General features: G+C 43.1%; 1 protein-coding gene across 10 annotated transcripts in view; it reads left to right on the top strand.

Annotated features, from left to right (window-relative positions):
• NEK11 (NIMA related kinase 11) overlaps nucleotides 1-14,855 on the top strand; it is a 245,937-nt gene that overhangs the window by 180,592 nt on the left and 50,490 nt on the right. The gene's annotated exons all lie outside the window — the stretch shown is intronic.

Below are 14,855 nucleotides of genomic sequence, written 5' to 3' on the forward strand. Positions count from 1 at the left end.
TGTTGAGCATGGAGCCTGGCTTGGGGCTTGATCCCAGGACTCTGAGATCATGACCTGAGCCGAAATCAAGAGCCAGCCACTTAACCGACTGAGCCATCCAGGCACCCCAGGGCAGTACAAGATCTTATTCACTGCAGTATTCTCAGAGTCTAACATATAGCCTGACACACAGTATTTTTTCAATAATCATTTGATGAATGAATAGAAAGATGAATGGAGTTGCCAAGGGATTGGAGAGGAAAGTGTTCTCTAGAAAGGATCAAGCAGCATGAAAGTTCAGAAGTAGGGAACAACTAGGTATATTCATGGAACTATCAAGAAGTTTGGTATTACTGGAATAGGGTGTGAGGAAGAGATCAGCAAACCTGGCTATGTAGGGCCAAACCCATGGATAATCTTGTATGCCAGGTTAAGTAGCTTGAATTTTATTCTGTGGATTAGGATACCACTGGTTTTTGAGCATGGTCAGAAAAGATTACCTTTAAATGATAAGGAGGAAGCTTTGAAAGGAGTGGCTTGAGGTGGGGAACTGTTTATGGACTCTCATTACATAGGCAATAGATAGCGTTACTATGTAACTGTTCAGGCCCATCACTATTCAGTAAGGACAGAAGGTGACCTCTCACTTCCTTTTCTTCAAACTTAGAAAGGAAAATTCTGTCTCCATATTTCTTAGTAACCAGATTATGAGCATCTTATCAAGGCAGCATATGAAATTTAACTTTTTTAAATGTTTATGAAATTGGCTGTACTTCTAGAGAGAGAAGTCATCAGCAGAATAAGTCCTTGGTAAACTATACTTATAAGAAGGCTTATTTTATAGATCCAAACTGGATGTCGTCACAGAAGCAATTAGAATGTGACAGATGCTTCAGAACCTCTCTGCCCATTAAGATCCCCTTAGTGTGTTGAGTTGTCTGATGAGTTTGGCTTTTTGAAAATTGTTACCCCTCAATTCTTCCATTGAAGCTTGATAATAACTGTTTAATCTCTACTAAACAATGTGACTGATCTAGACCAGAGAAGGCATTAGGGCTTCTGAATCCTTTAGAATCTTCCTTTGCTTAAGCTCCTCAAACTCTAAGCTGTTAACTGTAAGGTTGACTGACAGCCATTTAACCTTGCACTATTGTGCTTTTCACCCTGAAAGAAATGAACTTCTGCTGCTAATTAGCATGGTGTCAACACAGTGCGTTATCTCTCCGCACTGACATACTGACCACTACACTGGAGGAGAGGAGGGTATTTGGGACCACACACCACTTGGATCATTTTGGTGGGGATGCACAGTGCACACTACCTGCTTGCCAGTGTACCTTCTGTTTATGTATTAGGGAAATTTAATAGTTTCTGTAAGTCCTTTAAAACTTGAAAGGATGCAACAGATTCAGAATTAGGGGCAATTTGTAGAGAACCTACTATGTGTCTGCTACCATGCCAGATACGGTCATTAGGCAGATGTGTGGTGAAGGGACGGGGAAAGGGAAAGGGCTTTGTAATATAGATAAATCCCTGAAATCGTAGTATTATTCATTCTTAGTAGTATATTCTTAGCAAAGAACATTGCGTATATTACTACTTTCTAGAAAAGAAGTTGCCAATGATTGAGTTTGCCTAACTAAGAAACTCAGCAATCATGCATTCGTTTGTCACTCATACATTAGGATATCACCAAATTAATATATGTTGGTTTGTAAGTTCCTCGGGAGCTTCCCTGGTATAATCTGAAACCGGCCCCTACACCCAGGCAGGCAGGAGAGGCAGAAGAAAGAGGCAGTTCGCTCCAGATTGGTAGGTGGCAGGTTTAATAACCAAGGGAACTTACACATGAGGCTTATCTTGAGTGGCTGCAAGATGATTAGATCTCTGCAGCCACCTGCTGATGTAGAAGCTTTAACTGGGTTTAGTCATGTATACCAACCATCCAAAAGGTCTCAATACCACATCATTACCTTAAGGCTGTGTCCTTGGAGCAGCCTCTGGGGGCAGGAAAGGCAAGTGGAACGTACATTCCAATGACAGGGGAAGGGACGAGGGGTCTCTGATTGCTGAGGTCCAGCTCACTGATCAACCGGCAGTCAGGTCTTCTCAATGACTTTCGCCAACAGAGTTCTTTGTAGAGGATGGTATTAGGCCATAATGATATCATAGGCCTGCATCTTGCCATTAAAGACTTAGGATTTCGGATGAGAACTAAGACAAGGGCCTAAATAACTATACAAGAAAAGAGTAAGGATCCAGAAAATGGGGAGATCGCTTTTAGTTGGGGGGAATAGAAGTCATCGAGGAAGCTTCAAGGAGAAGATACTGAGATCATTCCTGCCATAGGATAGATTTGGCTATCGGAGCTGAAGGCCCCGCAGGTGGAAGGGATAGGGTAAGAAGGAAGCCAGAGACAGGGACAGGCAGCAGCAGACAGGCTTTGCTCAGGAACGATGTGTGGTTCCATTCGGTGTTATTTGCCTGAGTCGTCTCACTTGTGAATATGACATGAACTATCTATGTAGCTAATTTTTATTATTTTCCTTAAACAAATAAAGTCTCTTTTTCTTTGTAAAAGGCATTTACTAGGATCTTTAATATCCAGTACCCTTTTGTGTAGAGGGAAATATTCACTACTACTTGCCCTTGATTTAATGTTCAATGTATTTTTTTTTAAAGATTTTATTTATTTATTTGACAGAGATAGAGACAGCCAGCGAGAGAGGGAACACAAGCAGGGGGAGCGGGAGAGGAAGAAGCAGGCTCATAGCTGAAGAGCCTGATGTGGGGCTCGATCCCATAACGCCGGGATCACGCCCTGAGCCGAAGGCAGGCGCTTAACCACTGTCCCACCCAGGCGCCCCTAATGTTCAATGTATTAAGCTATATAATTATAAAGATATTACTGCTCCCTTTTCTATCTTGTTTTTATAGACTCTAGCTTTCCTGTTTGTTTATTCCTTTTAAAGAGACTCTTATATATGGACTCCTGAATTTTCTTCTAAGATTCTTGTTGTCTTATTTTCATCGTTTTTATGCCAGGTGAATTATTCTTTTCCATTTAATTTTAATTCTCCTTTTGTCATATCACAACTCCTAGATATTGTCTGTTTCTGATTCTATTTTGGTCTACTGATCTTGCTTCTTAATCTTCTGTCAGTACCAGAGTGTTCTAATTACACTGCCTTTATGGGATGTGTTAATGTCTAATAGGACAATTATCTTCCAATTTTCTTATTTTTTCAAAAGATTCTTATCCTCTGACATTTATTTTCTCACATAGATTTTAAGATCATTTATCCATTTCCAAAGGACACCTTTTTTTCCCTATTACTAAGTTTTAAGAAGTTAGTAGCACAGCGTTTCTAAAGCAACCATACAGCAACACAGTGATTTCAAAACTGGTTTTAAGGTAAATGCAGAAACAGTCTTCATATATTTGTTTCTTCTCCTGACCCTTCATAAAAGTCTGTGCCTATATTGCTTTTCTATGGCTGCATAAAACAGTACTGAAACACTTATTGGCCAAGAACAATAATAATCATTTACTGTTTTCCATGGTTTCTGTGGGTCATGAATTTAAAAGTGGCTTGGCTGGGTGGTTGTGGCTCAGGGTCCCCAGAGGTTGTAGCCACATGTCAGGACCACAGTCATCTGAAGGCCAGGTGACTCACTCATACAGCAGCAAGTTGGTGGAGGGCCTCATTCCCTCCACATGGGCCTCTTCCCAGGGCAGCCTGGGAGTCCTCAAGGCCACTAATGCTGGACATTGGGCATTGTTGCTAGACTGTCTACCATTGCCACCTCAGGAACCTGGCCATGGCCACCACTCCTGCCCGAGCCCTGCATGGATGGACTCCATGTGATCCCTACCCCTTATCATTACCAGCTTCAGATACGCAGTCCAGGGAGGACGTGTCTCATTGGCAGAGGTTGGTCATGTGTTGACACAATGTGCCTACAATCAGGGAGGCTGGGAAAGTGAATAGCCAGTGTTTTAGCTTCTTTAGTGGGAGCCAGACTCTGTCTCACAAAGTAGAAGATTCTTCTAAGAAAGGAAGAAGAATGTGAGGCCAAAGATAATAATAAATATCTACTGAGGTGATGAACTTTCTGTTTCTAAGAGATGTGGAGGGAGAGATGGCCCGTATCATGTTTTGTGGAAACATCTCCTTTGGCTTTCACAGAAGGAATAAATGATTCAAGATAATCCTTTTTTGATTTATCTTCTGTGTTGCAGACTCTAGAGGGAACCATTTGCTTTGCACAAAATTGTCTAATAAAAGGTGAGACCTTGTCCTGAATGGGGGCCACAGCCGCACCAGCTGGGGGTGAACTCCACGGAGTGTGTGCCTGCTTGCAGAACCGAGACACTTGGTCCTGGATCTGCTTAGCTGAGTGTTCAGCTGAGACCCCAGTTCCACACCATTCAGCTGAAAAGAGGTGGTCGAGACACAGACCCTCTGTCGTCCATCTCAGCCCCAGAAGCAGCTCAGTAATGCTCTTGAGTATGTCTGATTGCATGCAGCACAGATGGCCATCGCTGTGACTTCCTGGGTGAGGTGGTTGCTCCTGGGCTCCAGTCAATGAACAAATTAACTTGGCCATTTGAACTTTAGAGACTACTTGTTCTTTGAAAGGGACAATATTGAGCGGTTCTTTCTGGCAGTAATTATGTACCAGACCCATTGCTTTTTGCTGCCACTTCTGGCTGGGTCAGTAAAGCCGTGTCACTGGCAGAGAGGGAGTTAGTCCATCTATTTGCTAGGGCAGAGGGTTTCTTTCCTCGTTCATGTAGATCTACCATCAGGTTATTTATGTGAAAAGTTGGAAATGTGAGTAAGGCTGCGTTTAACTACAAATCAATTAGTGTGAGCATTTCCTGGCACGGAACCATGATAGGGCACAAAAAGGAATATGATTCATGGTTCATATTTCCAAGGAATTTCCAGGTAATTAATTGGGGCATGAACATCTCCAGACCAAATGACTAGAACTGCAGGCAGGAAGTAATGAACATCAATGAGGACGAGTGGGCAGCATCAGACTCCCCAGCTCTCTGGGCCCCATCCCTGGAGATGCTGCTTCAGGGGGTTTGAGGTAGGTCTTGAGAATCTGCATTTTTAGCAAGTTCCCAGGTGATGCTGAGGCTGCTGGTCCAGGGACTCTACTTTGAGATCCACTGGGCTAGGAAATCAGGGAAGAGAGTTCTCTCACTTCCTGCTATGGCTTTATAAAGAAAATGCTGACTTTTGACAAATTTTGATAAATTGAATCAAGTTTTTAATAAAGGTGCCTCACATTCAATTTTAATATATATTTATGACCCCACTGAAGAGAATGGTATTTGCAACCCAGAAAAAGATTTTCTTTCAACATTTAGGTTACATTAACCTGAAAGAACAAATTATTTTTGACCCAATAAGTCTTTGTCTAGAAATTATCTTGAAGAGATAGAGGTGGGTGTAAAGATAAATATATAAAGGTCTTCGTGGCAGTGTTGCTTACAATAGTGAAAAATTGGAATCAAAATAAATGCCTAGAAATGGAGACTAATATATCTTCTAGAACAAAGAAGTTCTTTAGTTAAAAATGATGATGTAGTTGCATATTCATTGGCACGAAAGGTGTTATAAAGTAATAAAATGTACAAAGCTGTAGTTGATACACACACAGTGTGTGTGTGTGTGCGCGTGCGCGCATTTGGAAACCCCCCAGTGTTAGCAATGGTTCTCTTAAGCAGCTTTTCCCTTCTGTGTTTTCTAATTTGTCTGCAACGAACATGGATGACTTATGTGATTCTTTTCTCCTAAAAGAAGAGAGAAACGCTGATGCATTTGCCTTAAGTATTTTAGTCAGTCTTGAACCAGCCCAACCTGCCATCACAAAAAAGCAGGTTTTGTTTCTCAAGCTAGTATTCTCTACGTTGGTGCTTAGAATAATTAAACTGCCCAAATACTGGCTTCTGGCTCCACGGGGTAAGCACAACTGAAGAAGTTGGAGTCTGGCTCCACAAATCTCTTCGCAAACTGTATCCACATTTAATTGCTTATTTAAAAAAACCCACTTTTTTTTTCTTTTCTTTTCTTTTCTTTTTTTTTTTGGTACTGATAGGTGCTATTCTTAGAGACCTCTTCTAGTACATTCAAAAGGAAATGAACGTTTGCAAACCCCTGAACTCCTGTTGTTTTTAATCTTCCATACAGTTCAGCTGAATATTTGTTGTGTGAAATAACCATGTAGTAAAAATAGAAAGTTTATTTTCCATCTTCTGGTATTTATTATCTCCCCTATGAGTTGCAAGTTTTCTTTCCCAGGCTGACCCACTTTTTTCCAAGTAATTTAATGTTGGTGGAGACAATGGGGCACTCTTGGGAAGTTGTCCTTTGCCAAGCACTGTGGTGGGTGCTGTGGGGTCGAGGGAGGCAGCGTAGATTCATCCTGGGCCTCTACCAACAGCAGAGCACCTCTCTACGTATCATCGCATTTGAGCTTTGCTGGAGCTTTGGGCACAGCTTTTCTGCCCAGGTGAGGAAGCTGAGTCACAGAAGTTTAGTAACTTAGCAAACATCACAGAGTCAGGACTCGAAGGGCTCATCTGAATGTACCCCGGCTGCCTTCTCGCTGGAAGCCTCTGAAGGCTGTTCTCTCCTGCACCATCTTCTTTCCTCCTGACTGCCTCCTTCACCAGCCTCCTCAGGGGTGTTGGCTTGGACACAGCTGCTGCTGACGGTTGACAACAATTTCCCTAGGTGGTGGAGGCGGCCCTGAGCCTGTGGAACAATATTCCGAAAGAATTGCTCAAGGGGTAGGGTAAAGGGTTACATCGGCATTTTTATCATCGCTCTTGTTTAATGCTCAACTTGTTCGTGTCGCCAAGACAACCACCTCCATGCCCCTGCTTCTTCCCAAACCCAGCACCCCTGTGTCATGGCTAGGGTTCTTCAGGAAGCAGCCTCTGACATGAAGTCTAGTAGGCAGGATGCTAACTTGGGAGTGCCCTCCGGGGAGCCCTGTAGACAGGAGGGGGAGGAAGAAGGGCAAGGCAGAGCAGGGACAGTGCAGTGACACCGTCCTGACCATCCTGGCCCAAACCCATGGGGAGTTCTGGACATACCAGAATTGTCTGCATGGGCCAAAATGGCCAGGCTCTCTACATCTACCATGGTCAATCATTAAATGTGGGCCGCATGGGAAGGGCATGATCTTGGGCAAGACAGCTTTCTGTGGCAGAGGCAGGTCCTGAAGGGGCCACAGATGGAGGCTGGCTGCCTACAGTGCGCCAGGCAGCTGGGGAACAGCTCCTTCCTTGAAAGGAAATTGAGGTGGTGCATGGCTATCCCTGGGGTGTTGAGTTAACATAGTGAAGACAGAGGGCAGCCTGCTTTGTAGATTCTGAGGCAATTTTAGTGACATCCTGAGGTCCACTATCATCACAAGAGAAGCTCAAGGAAAAATCTTCACAAAGATGAGGCACAAATAAGCCTCTCAGCAGAGTGGCACGGCTTTCACGCACCCTACTGGTTTGTGGCCCCTCATAATAAGCCCTGAGCCATCGTCTGGAGAGGTGGAGAGATGAGATGACAGATGTCATGTTCTCCCCAAATTTCAACCTTTGGAGGAGGGGTTTTGTCTGATAATTTCCTGATTTTTCAAAATCAGCTCGTGAAAATCCTTACCTGGATGTGCCATTTTTGTGAGGGATTAGAAAGATCACACATTTGGCAGTCAGGGAGCCACAGTTCTAGTCCTGACTCTGCCTCTTTCCTTATAGCTCTGTGACCTCGAGCAAGCCACACAGCCTCTCTTGGCCTCAGTTTCCCCATCCTTAAGATGAGACAAATTGGTGTGAAGAGGTTTAAAGTCACTTCCAGCTCAGAATCATGAAGCTTCTCCATCGTCTAGGCCAGGAGCTGATACACTACAGCCCGCAGGCCAAATCTGGCCAATATCTGCTTTTGTAAATAAGATTTTACTGGAACACAGCCATGCTCATTTATTTCCCTCTTGTCTATGGCTGTTTTCATGCCACAACAGGAGAGTTGAGTAGTTGGAACAAAGATTGTTTGGCTTGCAAGTCTAATACTACTTGGCTCTTTACAGAAAAAGTTTACCAGTCCATAGGCAAATCTTCCATCATGTGCCACTCTAAAGAGTAGGCGGAACAGTATGGGCCATGAGGACATGCCTTTGCAATAATTTGGGCCGAGAGGGCAACTGTATTTCTGGAATATTCCTGAGGCACTTGCAAGAAAGGAGAGGGTGAAAGATTAGCAGAGAAACATCCTGCATGTACTGTGCAGGAAGGGCTGTGTCTGCGAGGGTTCCTGAGTAAGCAATGGCCCAGGCGCTTACGTGGGATCTTGTTTGCCAAAACATCCCACCCTGCAGCCCCTGCGTCACTTCTTTATCACCCACATGGCAGGAGGGTTCGTGGGGAGGGCAAACGCAGGTTTCTTCTTCACCATCAAGGTCATCCGTCCAGGCACGGAGCTGGGGGGAGTAAATGAGTAGAGTAAATGTGTAAACGGAAATTTTGGAAATTTTGCTGGTGAAATGTCACAATCATCGAGCTGTCACTCCTTCAGGGAAAATAGGTCGGCTGGTAAGAGACAATAGAAGTAGGAGGAAGCCCGACAATATTACTATGACGAGCTGTGCTCTGCACTCTTACAAAACAGCCCCTAGTTGCTGACTGTCTCTTCATATCGTCTTGTGTTCATCTCACTGTCAAAACATCCCCAGGGATAGTATCAAGTGTTCTAATCCTCCTCGCCCTGTGTTTCGCAGGTGGGGAAAGACTTCAGGATGATTTTGCCTGATGTTTCAGAGTGCCTGCAGCACTGAATGTGGGTGCCAGCCATTTGCCTCTTAGTATTTGGTCCTTCTGGTTGCTTTTCATTGTTGTTGTCATTAGTATTAGTGTTGCCTTCCCAAGGAAATTCCACCCTACTGGAGGTCCAGGGAAATGTCTGATACCAGATCATAGAAGGTTCGAAATGAGAGAAGGCCCTCCATCTAATGAAACTGTTTAAATAAAATATGAGCAAACTGAGGCTCAAAGAGGTGACCTGAGGGCCGTGTAGCCGGTGAGAGTAGAACTAGAACAATAACTGTGATCCTCTAACTTGAAGGCTAGTGCTTTTTCCACAGACTCTCTGTTCCCCTCTTTGTAGCGTGGTGTCTTGTGTCAGCGTACAAAGTAGCACTCCTGGTGATCATCTAGACAGATACCTTGTCTTCCCCAGTAAACTGCAAGCTCTTTCTGGGTTAAGGACCATGGCTACTATTTACATTACCTTTGACTTTAATTCCTACCTTCGAGCATTTAAAATATAACCCCTCCCTTAAGAAACTAGAAGAAGATGAGCAAATTAAACCCAAAGCAAGCAGAAGGGAGGAAATAATAAAGACTAGAATGGAAATAAATGAAATAAAGACTAGAGAATCAATAGAGGACACCAACAAGACCAAAAATCCTTAAAAAGATCAACAGAATTAATAAATCTTTAGCCATAATATCCAAGGAAATAAGAAAGAGACTCAAATTCATGAATCAGGAATGAAAGGGGAGACATTACTACTACCCTTAAGGAAATGAAACAGCTTATAAAGACATACTATGAACAGCAACATGCCAGGAAATTAGCTAACTTAGAGGAAAGAGACAAATTTTATAGAAAGACACAAATTACCAAACTGAGTCAAGAACAAAAAATCTGAATAGACCTGTAACAAGTAGATCAAATTAGTAAACTAAAAACTTCAAATAGAGAAAATCCCAGGCCTAGAAGGCTTCACTGGTGAATTCTGCCAAATAGTCAAAGAAGAATTGATACCAGTTCTTCACAAGCTCTTCCAAAAAATGGAATATGAGACAATACTTCCCAACTTATTCTATGAGGCCATTCTTTGACACCAAAACCAGATTAAGACATCACAAGAAAAAAAAGACAAATAAAACTATGAGCTGATATCCATCTTGAATGTATGTGCAAAAATCATCAACAAAATACTACTAAAATGAATCCAGCAACATTAAAAAAAAGGATTATACTTGATGACCAAGTGTGAAATAAAACATGTGAATAGAATAAAGGGCAAAAATGATATGATCATCTCATTAGATGCAGAAAAAAGCATTTGACAAAATCCAACATCCTTTCTTGATAAAAAAAAAAACGCTAAACAAACTAAGAATGGAAAGGAACTTTCTAAACCTGTTAAAGGGCATCTATGAACACACCTACAGCTAATTCGTACTTAGTGGTATAAGAATGAATGTTTTGCCCCTAACAACAGGAAGATGACAAAGACTTCATTCACCACTTCCATTTAGCACTGTGCTAGAGATTCTAGCTGGGGAAATTTGGCAAGGGGAAGAAAGAAAAGGCATCCAGCTTGGAAAAGAAGAAGTAAAACTATCTCTATTTGCAGATAACATGAAATCCACTAAAAACTAGTAGCACTAATAAACAAGTTAAGCAAGATTGCAGGACACAAGATCAATACACTAAAACCAGTTGTATTTTTATACTCAGCAGTGAACATTTCAAAAATGAAATTAAGAAAACAATTCCATCTATGACAGCATCAAGAATAAAATACTCATGTATAGACCACCGCTGTGACCAAGATGAACAAAAGACTTGCTTCCTGGGGCGCCTGGGTGGCACAGCGGTTAATCGTCTGCCTTCAGCTCAGGGCGTGATCCCGGCGTTCCGGGATCGAGTCCCACATCAGGCTCTTCCGCTATGAGCCTGCTTCTTCCTCTCCCACTCCCCCTGCTTGTGTTCCCTCTCTCGCTGGCTGTCTCTCTCTGTCGAATAAATAAATAAAATCTTTAAAAAAAAAAAAAAAAAAAAAGACTTGCTTCCTTCCTCAAGGATGCCTGGGCCAAGGAGCTGGTGCTTGTCCCATCCTTCACCATTGGGGGTCTCACTATAATTCTGTCAACCCTCAGCCCCTTCATCAAATATGCCACCATGATCAACCAGGCCACGCCCTACAACTATCCATTGCCCTCCCCCCCCCCACCAAGATGATGGGAACATGTTGAACGCTCTCAGCCACCCCCAGGATCCCCAGGGCCCAAGCATGGAATAGCTGAAGAAATTGTGGATGAGGCCCCCTCTCCTGTGGCCAATAAAATGCGAAAAGCGACCCTCCCCCCTAAAAAAAGAATAAAACATAGGTATAAATTTAATATGATACATGCCTTATGTAGAGATGAACTTTGGAGGTACAAAGATGAACAGGGTAAAAAATATTTACAGATTATATATCCGATGAAAGTTTAATATTTATAATATATAAAGAACTACAACTCAACAAAAATATAAACAACTCGATTTAAAAATGGGCAAAGGACTTGAATAGACATTTTTTTCAAAGAAGATATATAAATGGCCAATAACCACATGAAAAGTCATTAGGGAAATGCAAGTCAAAACCACAATGAGATGCCACTTCATATCCACTAAGATGGTTATAATTTAAAAACCAGAAAATAACTGCTGGCAAAGATGTGTAGAATCCTCACACACTAATAGTGGGAAGGTAAAATGGTGTAGCTGCCGTGAAAACAGTTTGGTGGATCCTCAATCAGCTAAATATAGAATTACCATAAGACCCAGCAATTCTACTCATATATATATATATACACACATACACATATTGCAGCATTACTCATAATACTAGAAAGGGGAAACAAGTGTTCATCAACAGATGAATGGATAAACAAAATTTGATGTATACATAGAATGAGTATTATTCATCCATAGAAAAGAAGTCCTGATAATGCCACACATTGATGAACCTTGACAATAGTATGCTGCGTGAAATAAGCCAGATACAAAAGGACACATATTATATGATTTCATTTACATAAGGTACCTAGAACAGTAAAAATCACAGACACAGAAAGTGATTAGAGGTCAGTAGGGACTCGGGGGAGAGGTGCATGGGGAATTATTGTTTCATGATTATAGAGTTTCTGTTTGGGGTGATGCAAAAGTTTTGGAAATAGGTAGTGGTGATAGTTGCACATGGCGTATGTACTTATTGCCATTAAATTGTACACTGGATTAAGAAGTAAAAAAAAAAGGTGAACAGGACATAATCTCTGTAGTCAGGCAGCTTACTAACTGGTTAGAAAAATACAGGGAAGGGGCACCTGGGTGGCTCAGTCGGTTAAACACCTGTCTTTGGCTCGGGGAATGATCCCAGGGTTCTGGAATGGAGTCCAGCATCAGGCTCCCTGCTCAGTGGGGAGCCTGCTTCTCCTTCTCCCTCTGCTTCCCCTGCTCCTGCTCTCTCCCTCTCTCTATCTGAAATAAATAAAATCTTAAAAAAAAAGAGAGAGAGAGAGACTTGATTTCAGTTTTTTCTTTAGAAAAAAGGTGGAGGTGAAGCAAAAGTGAGGGGCAGCCAGAAGTAGACAGCGAAGGGCAGGCTTACTCTGGGAGGGTGCGCATCCAGTCCATGGCGGGAAGGTCCTTGGGGAGGGAGAGGGTGTAAAGTCCTCGTGGGAACTTTGTGAATCCGTACACGCGCCTAACATCGTGTGTCTTACACACATGTACTACTTCCCAGGCCATGAACCTTCTGTTGAAATTTAGAAAGAATATTAATTTTAGAAAATCAACACAGGGATTACGGATTCTTCTGTTTTTTAAGTCTCAGAGAACAGAGCTCTAGAACCAGAGCTTCCTGGGCCTGTAACCAGTGCAGCTGCATGGTGTCCCAGGCTCAGGAGGGGGCCTTGCACTTGGGGTTCAGTAAAATCCCTAATCATTTTATCTTTGAATTTGTGTTTTATGAGTGAAGTCTGATGGGACAATGGAACCTATGCTGGCGGCTTGAAGCCTCACTTTTATGCTGCCTCCAGCCACCCCCCGGGAAGTCTTCTCCACCTCCCACTCTCTAACTACCCGGCCCCTACCACCCTCCGTTCCCTATGGGGGCCTGTGCACAGATAGGGGAAGATCAGGGGCGGGCGGGGCGGCCCTTGAACCCCTGCAAGTATCTTCACCCTCCTTGAGAGTATCTATCTCAGTTCCTGAGGCAAAACATTAAATGTCCCCATAAAAAACACCGTAAAAGGTCCACAGAGAGAAGTAGAAGAAAGAAATCAGCTTTTTTCTTGCTTTTTGAACAGGGGGGCTATGCACTGTTGTTCAGCTGTGGGCCACACGCAGTTATGTAGCTGGCCCGTCTAAGGCCTTGTCAAAATGTGGCCCCAGGACCCGCAGCATTGATATCAGTTGGAAGCTTGTTAGAAATGGAGAATTCCAGGCCCTACCCACACCTATTAAGACAGAATCTACATTTTTAACAAGATCTCTAGGTGATTCATACCACATTGAAGTTTGAGAAGCAGGGGTCTAGAACACACTCAGATTCAGTGATTCTGGGATTCATCTAATAACATGAAGTCTGTGATTCTAGCCCCATCGTTTCTATTATGATTGCTAAATGTGTTGTCCTTCTATCTGACATAAAACAACTGCTATTCATGGTAAAAGGTGGGATGGAGAGGAAAAAACCTGGCCAATAAGAAAAACTAAAAAAGGAATTGCTCTGAGCACCAAGCTTTGCCAACCCTGATGCTTGAAATGTTATTTGCCCCGTTCTCTATTCTTGGGCTCAAGGCTTAGCATCTTTCCCAGCAGTGCTGAGAGACCTACTCAGGGGAACCGTGGCTACATTAAAATAAACTGCCGCTCTCCTGGAAATTTATTTTCCCTTTATTTGCATACGTCTCCAGGACTTGCCAGCTCTCTGGAAGAAAGGGGAAAGCAGCACCTTCTTCTCAGTCTTGGGAGAACTGGGTTTTGGGCTTGCATGTTACTTGGCATGATGTGGTTATTGTTTTAGTAACTTTTCAGAATCTAAGAAAGATGATTATAAAAAGCAACCAGCAAGAACATGAAACGGGCCCCCTATGCCATCTCTCCTTCTCACAAAAGCCTTCCTTGGTGAGAAGCAGCTGTCCTGGCCAGAGCTGGTGGGAGGGGAAAGCTGAAATAAAGCTTCTGTTTGATGCCAGGGAAGGCTGAGCAGGTCTTCCCTCGGGGTGTGGAAGGAGTGAGCAAAAGGGGAACAACCAGTCACCGGCACTCGTGTCTTAAAGTGGGGCCATAACTGGTGAGGTGCCGGAAAGAGCAGGTTGTGCCTTTAACTGTTTGTGAAGGCGCCCTTTATCGAACTCATACCTGTCCATCCAGGGGTTCTGCATTTAGGGATGGAGGCTGAGAAAAGATCAGCAATTCTGACAAAGTTCAACAGGAGAGTATTCATCTCAGTGATATCCTTAAGAGCAAGCAGTTCAAAGTGAGACGCGTGGCCTCCAAGGAGGTATACAAAAGAAGGGTGCAGTTGAGGAATATTAGAATTTGCATTTAATTTTTTAAACTTATAAGAAGAAAGCTTTGCTAATATGTAATATGAGAACTGTCTCTCACTCCCTCAGCTGATCCCTAAATCAGACAGTCACGTGTTACAAGAGATGGGGTGGGAAGAGTGGGAATGTCCCGACATGGGTCCCTTCTGGGACATAGCAACTACATGGATATAATTTATAAATGAATGTTAGAGCGTTCAACGTTTTTTCTTGATGGAGCGTGAGGCACCTTGTGGGGGGGTGTAAGGAATGCACAGGAAGATTCTGCCTCAGCTCCAGGAAGGACAGTGTGCAAATCCAGCTCTGAATGACCCCAGCCCTCGTTCAGGGGCCCGCAGTAACTCCTTAATGGGAAGTCGTGTGGTTTAAGTGATGGACTGTTTCCTTCCCTTCAGTTCCAACACGCCTTGTAAGAGCCGCCAGGGTTTATCAGTAGAAACTGTAGCTTTCTCAGCAGATTTCATAACAC

This window comes from Ursus americanus, chromosome 20 (genome assembly GCF_024610735.1).
Source record: "Ursus americanus isolate L20-20 chromosome 20, mUrsAme1.1.p, whole genome shotgun sequence".
NCBI lineage: Eukaryota > Metazoa > Chordata > Mammalia > Carnivora > Ursidae > Ursus > Ursus americanus.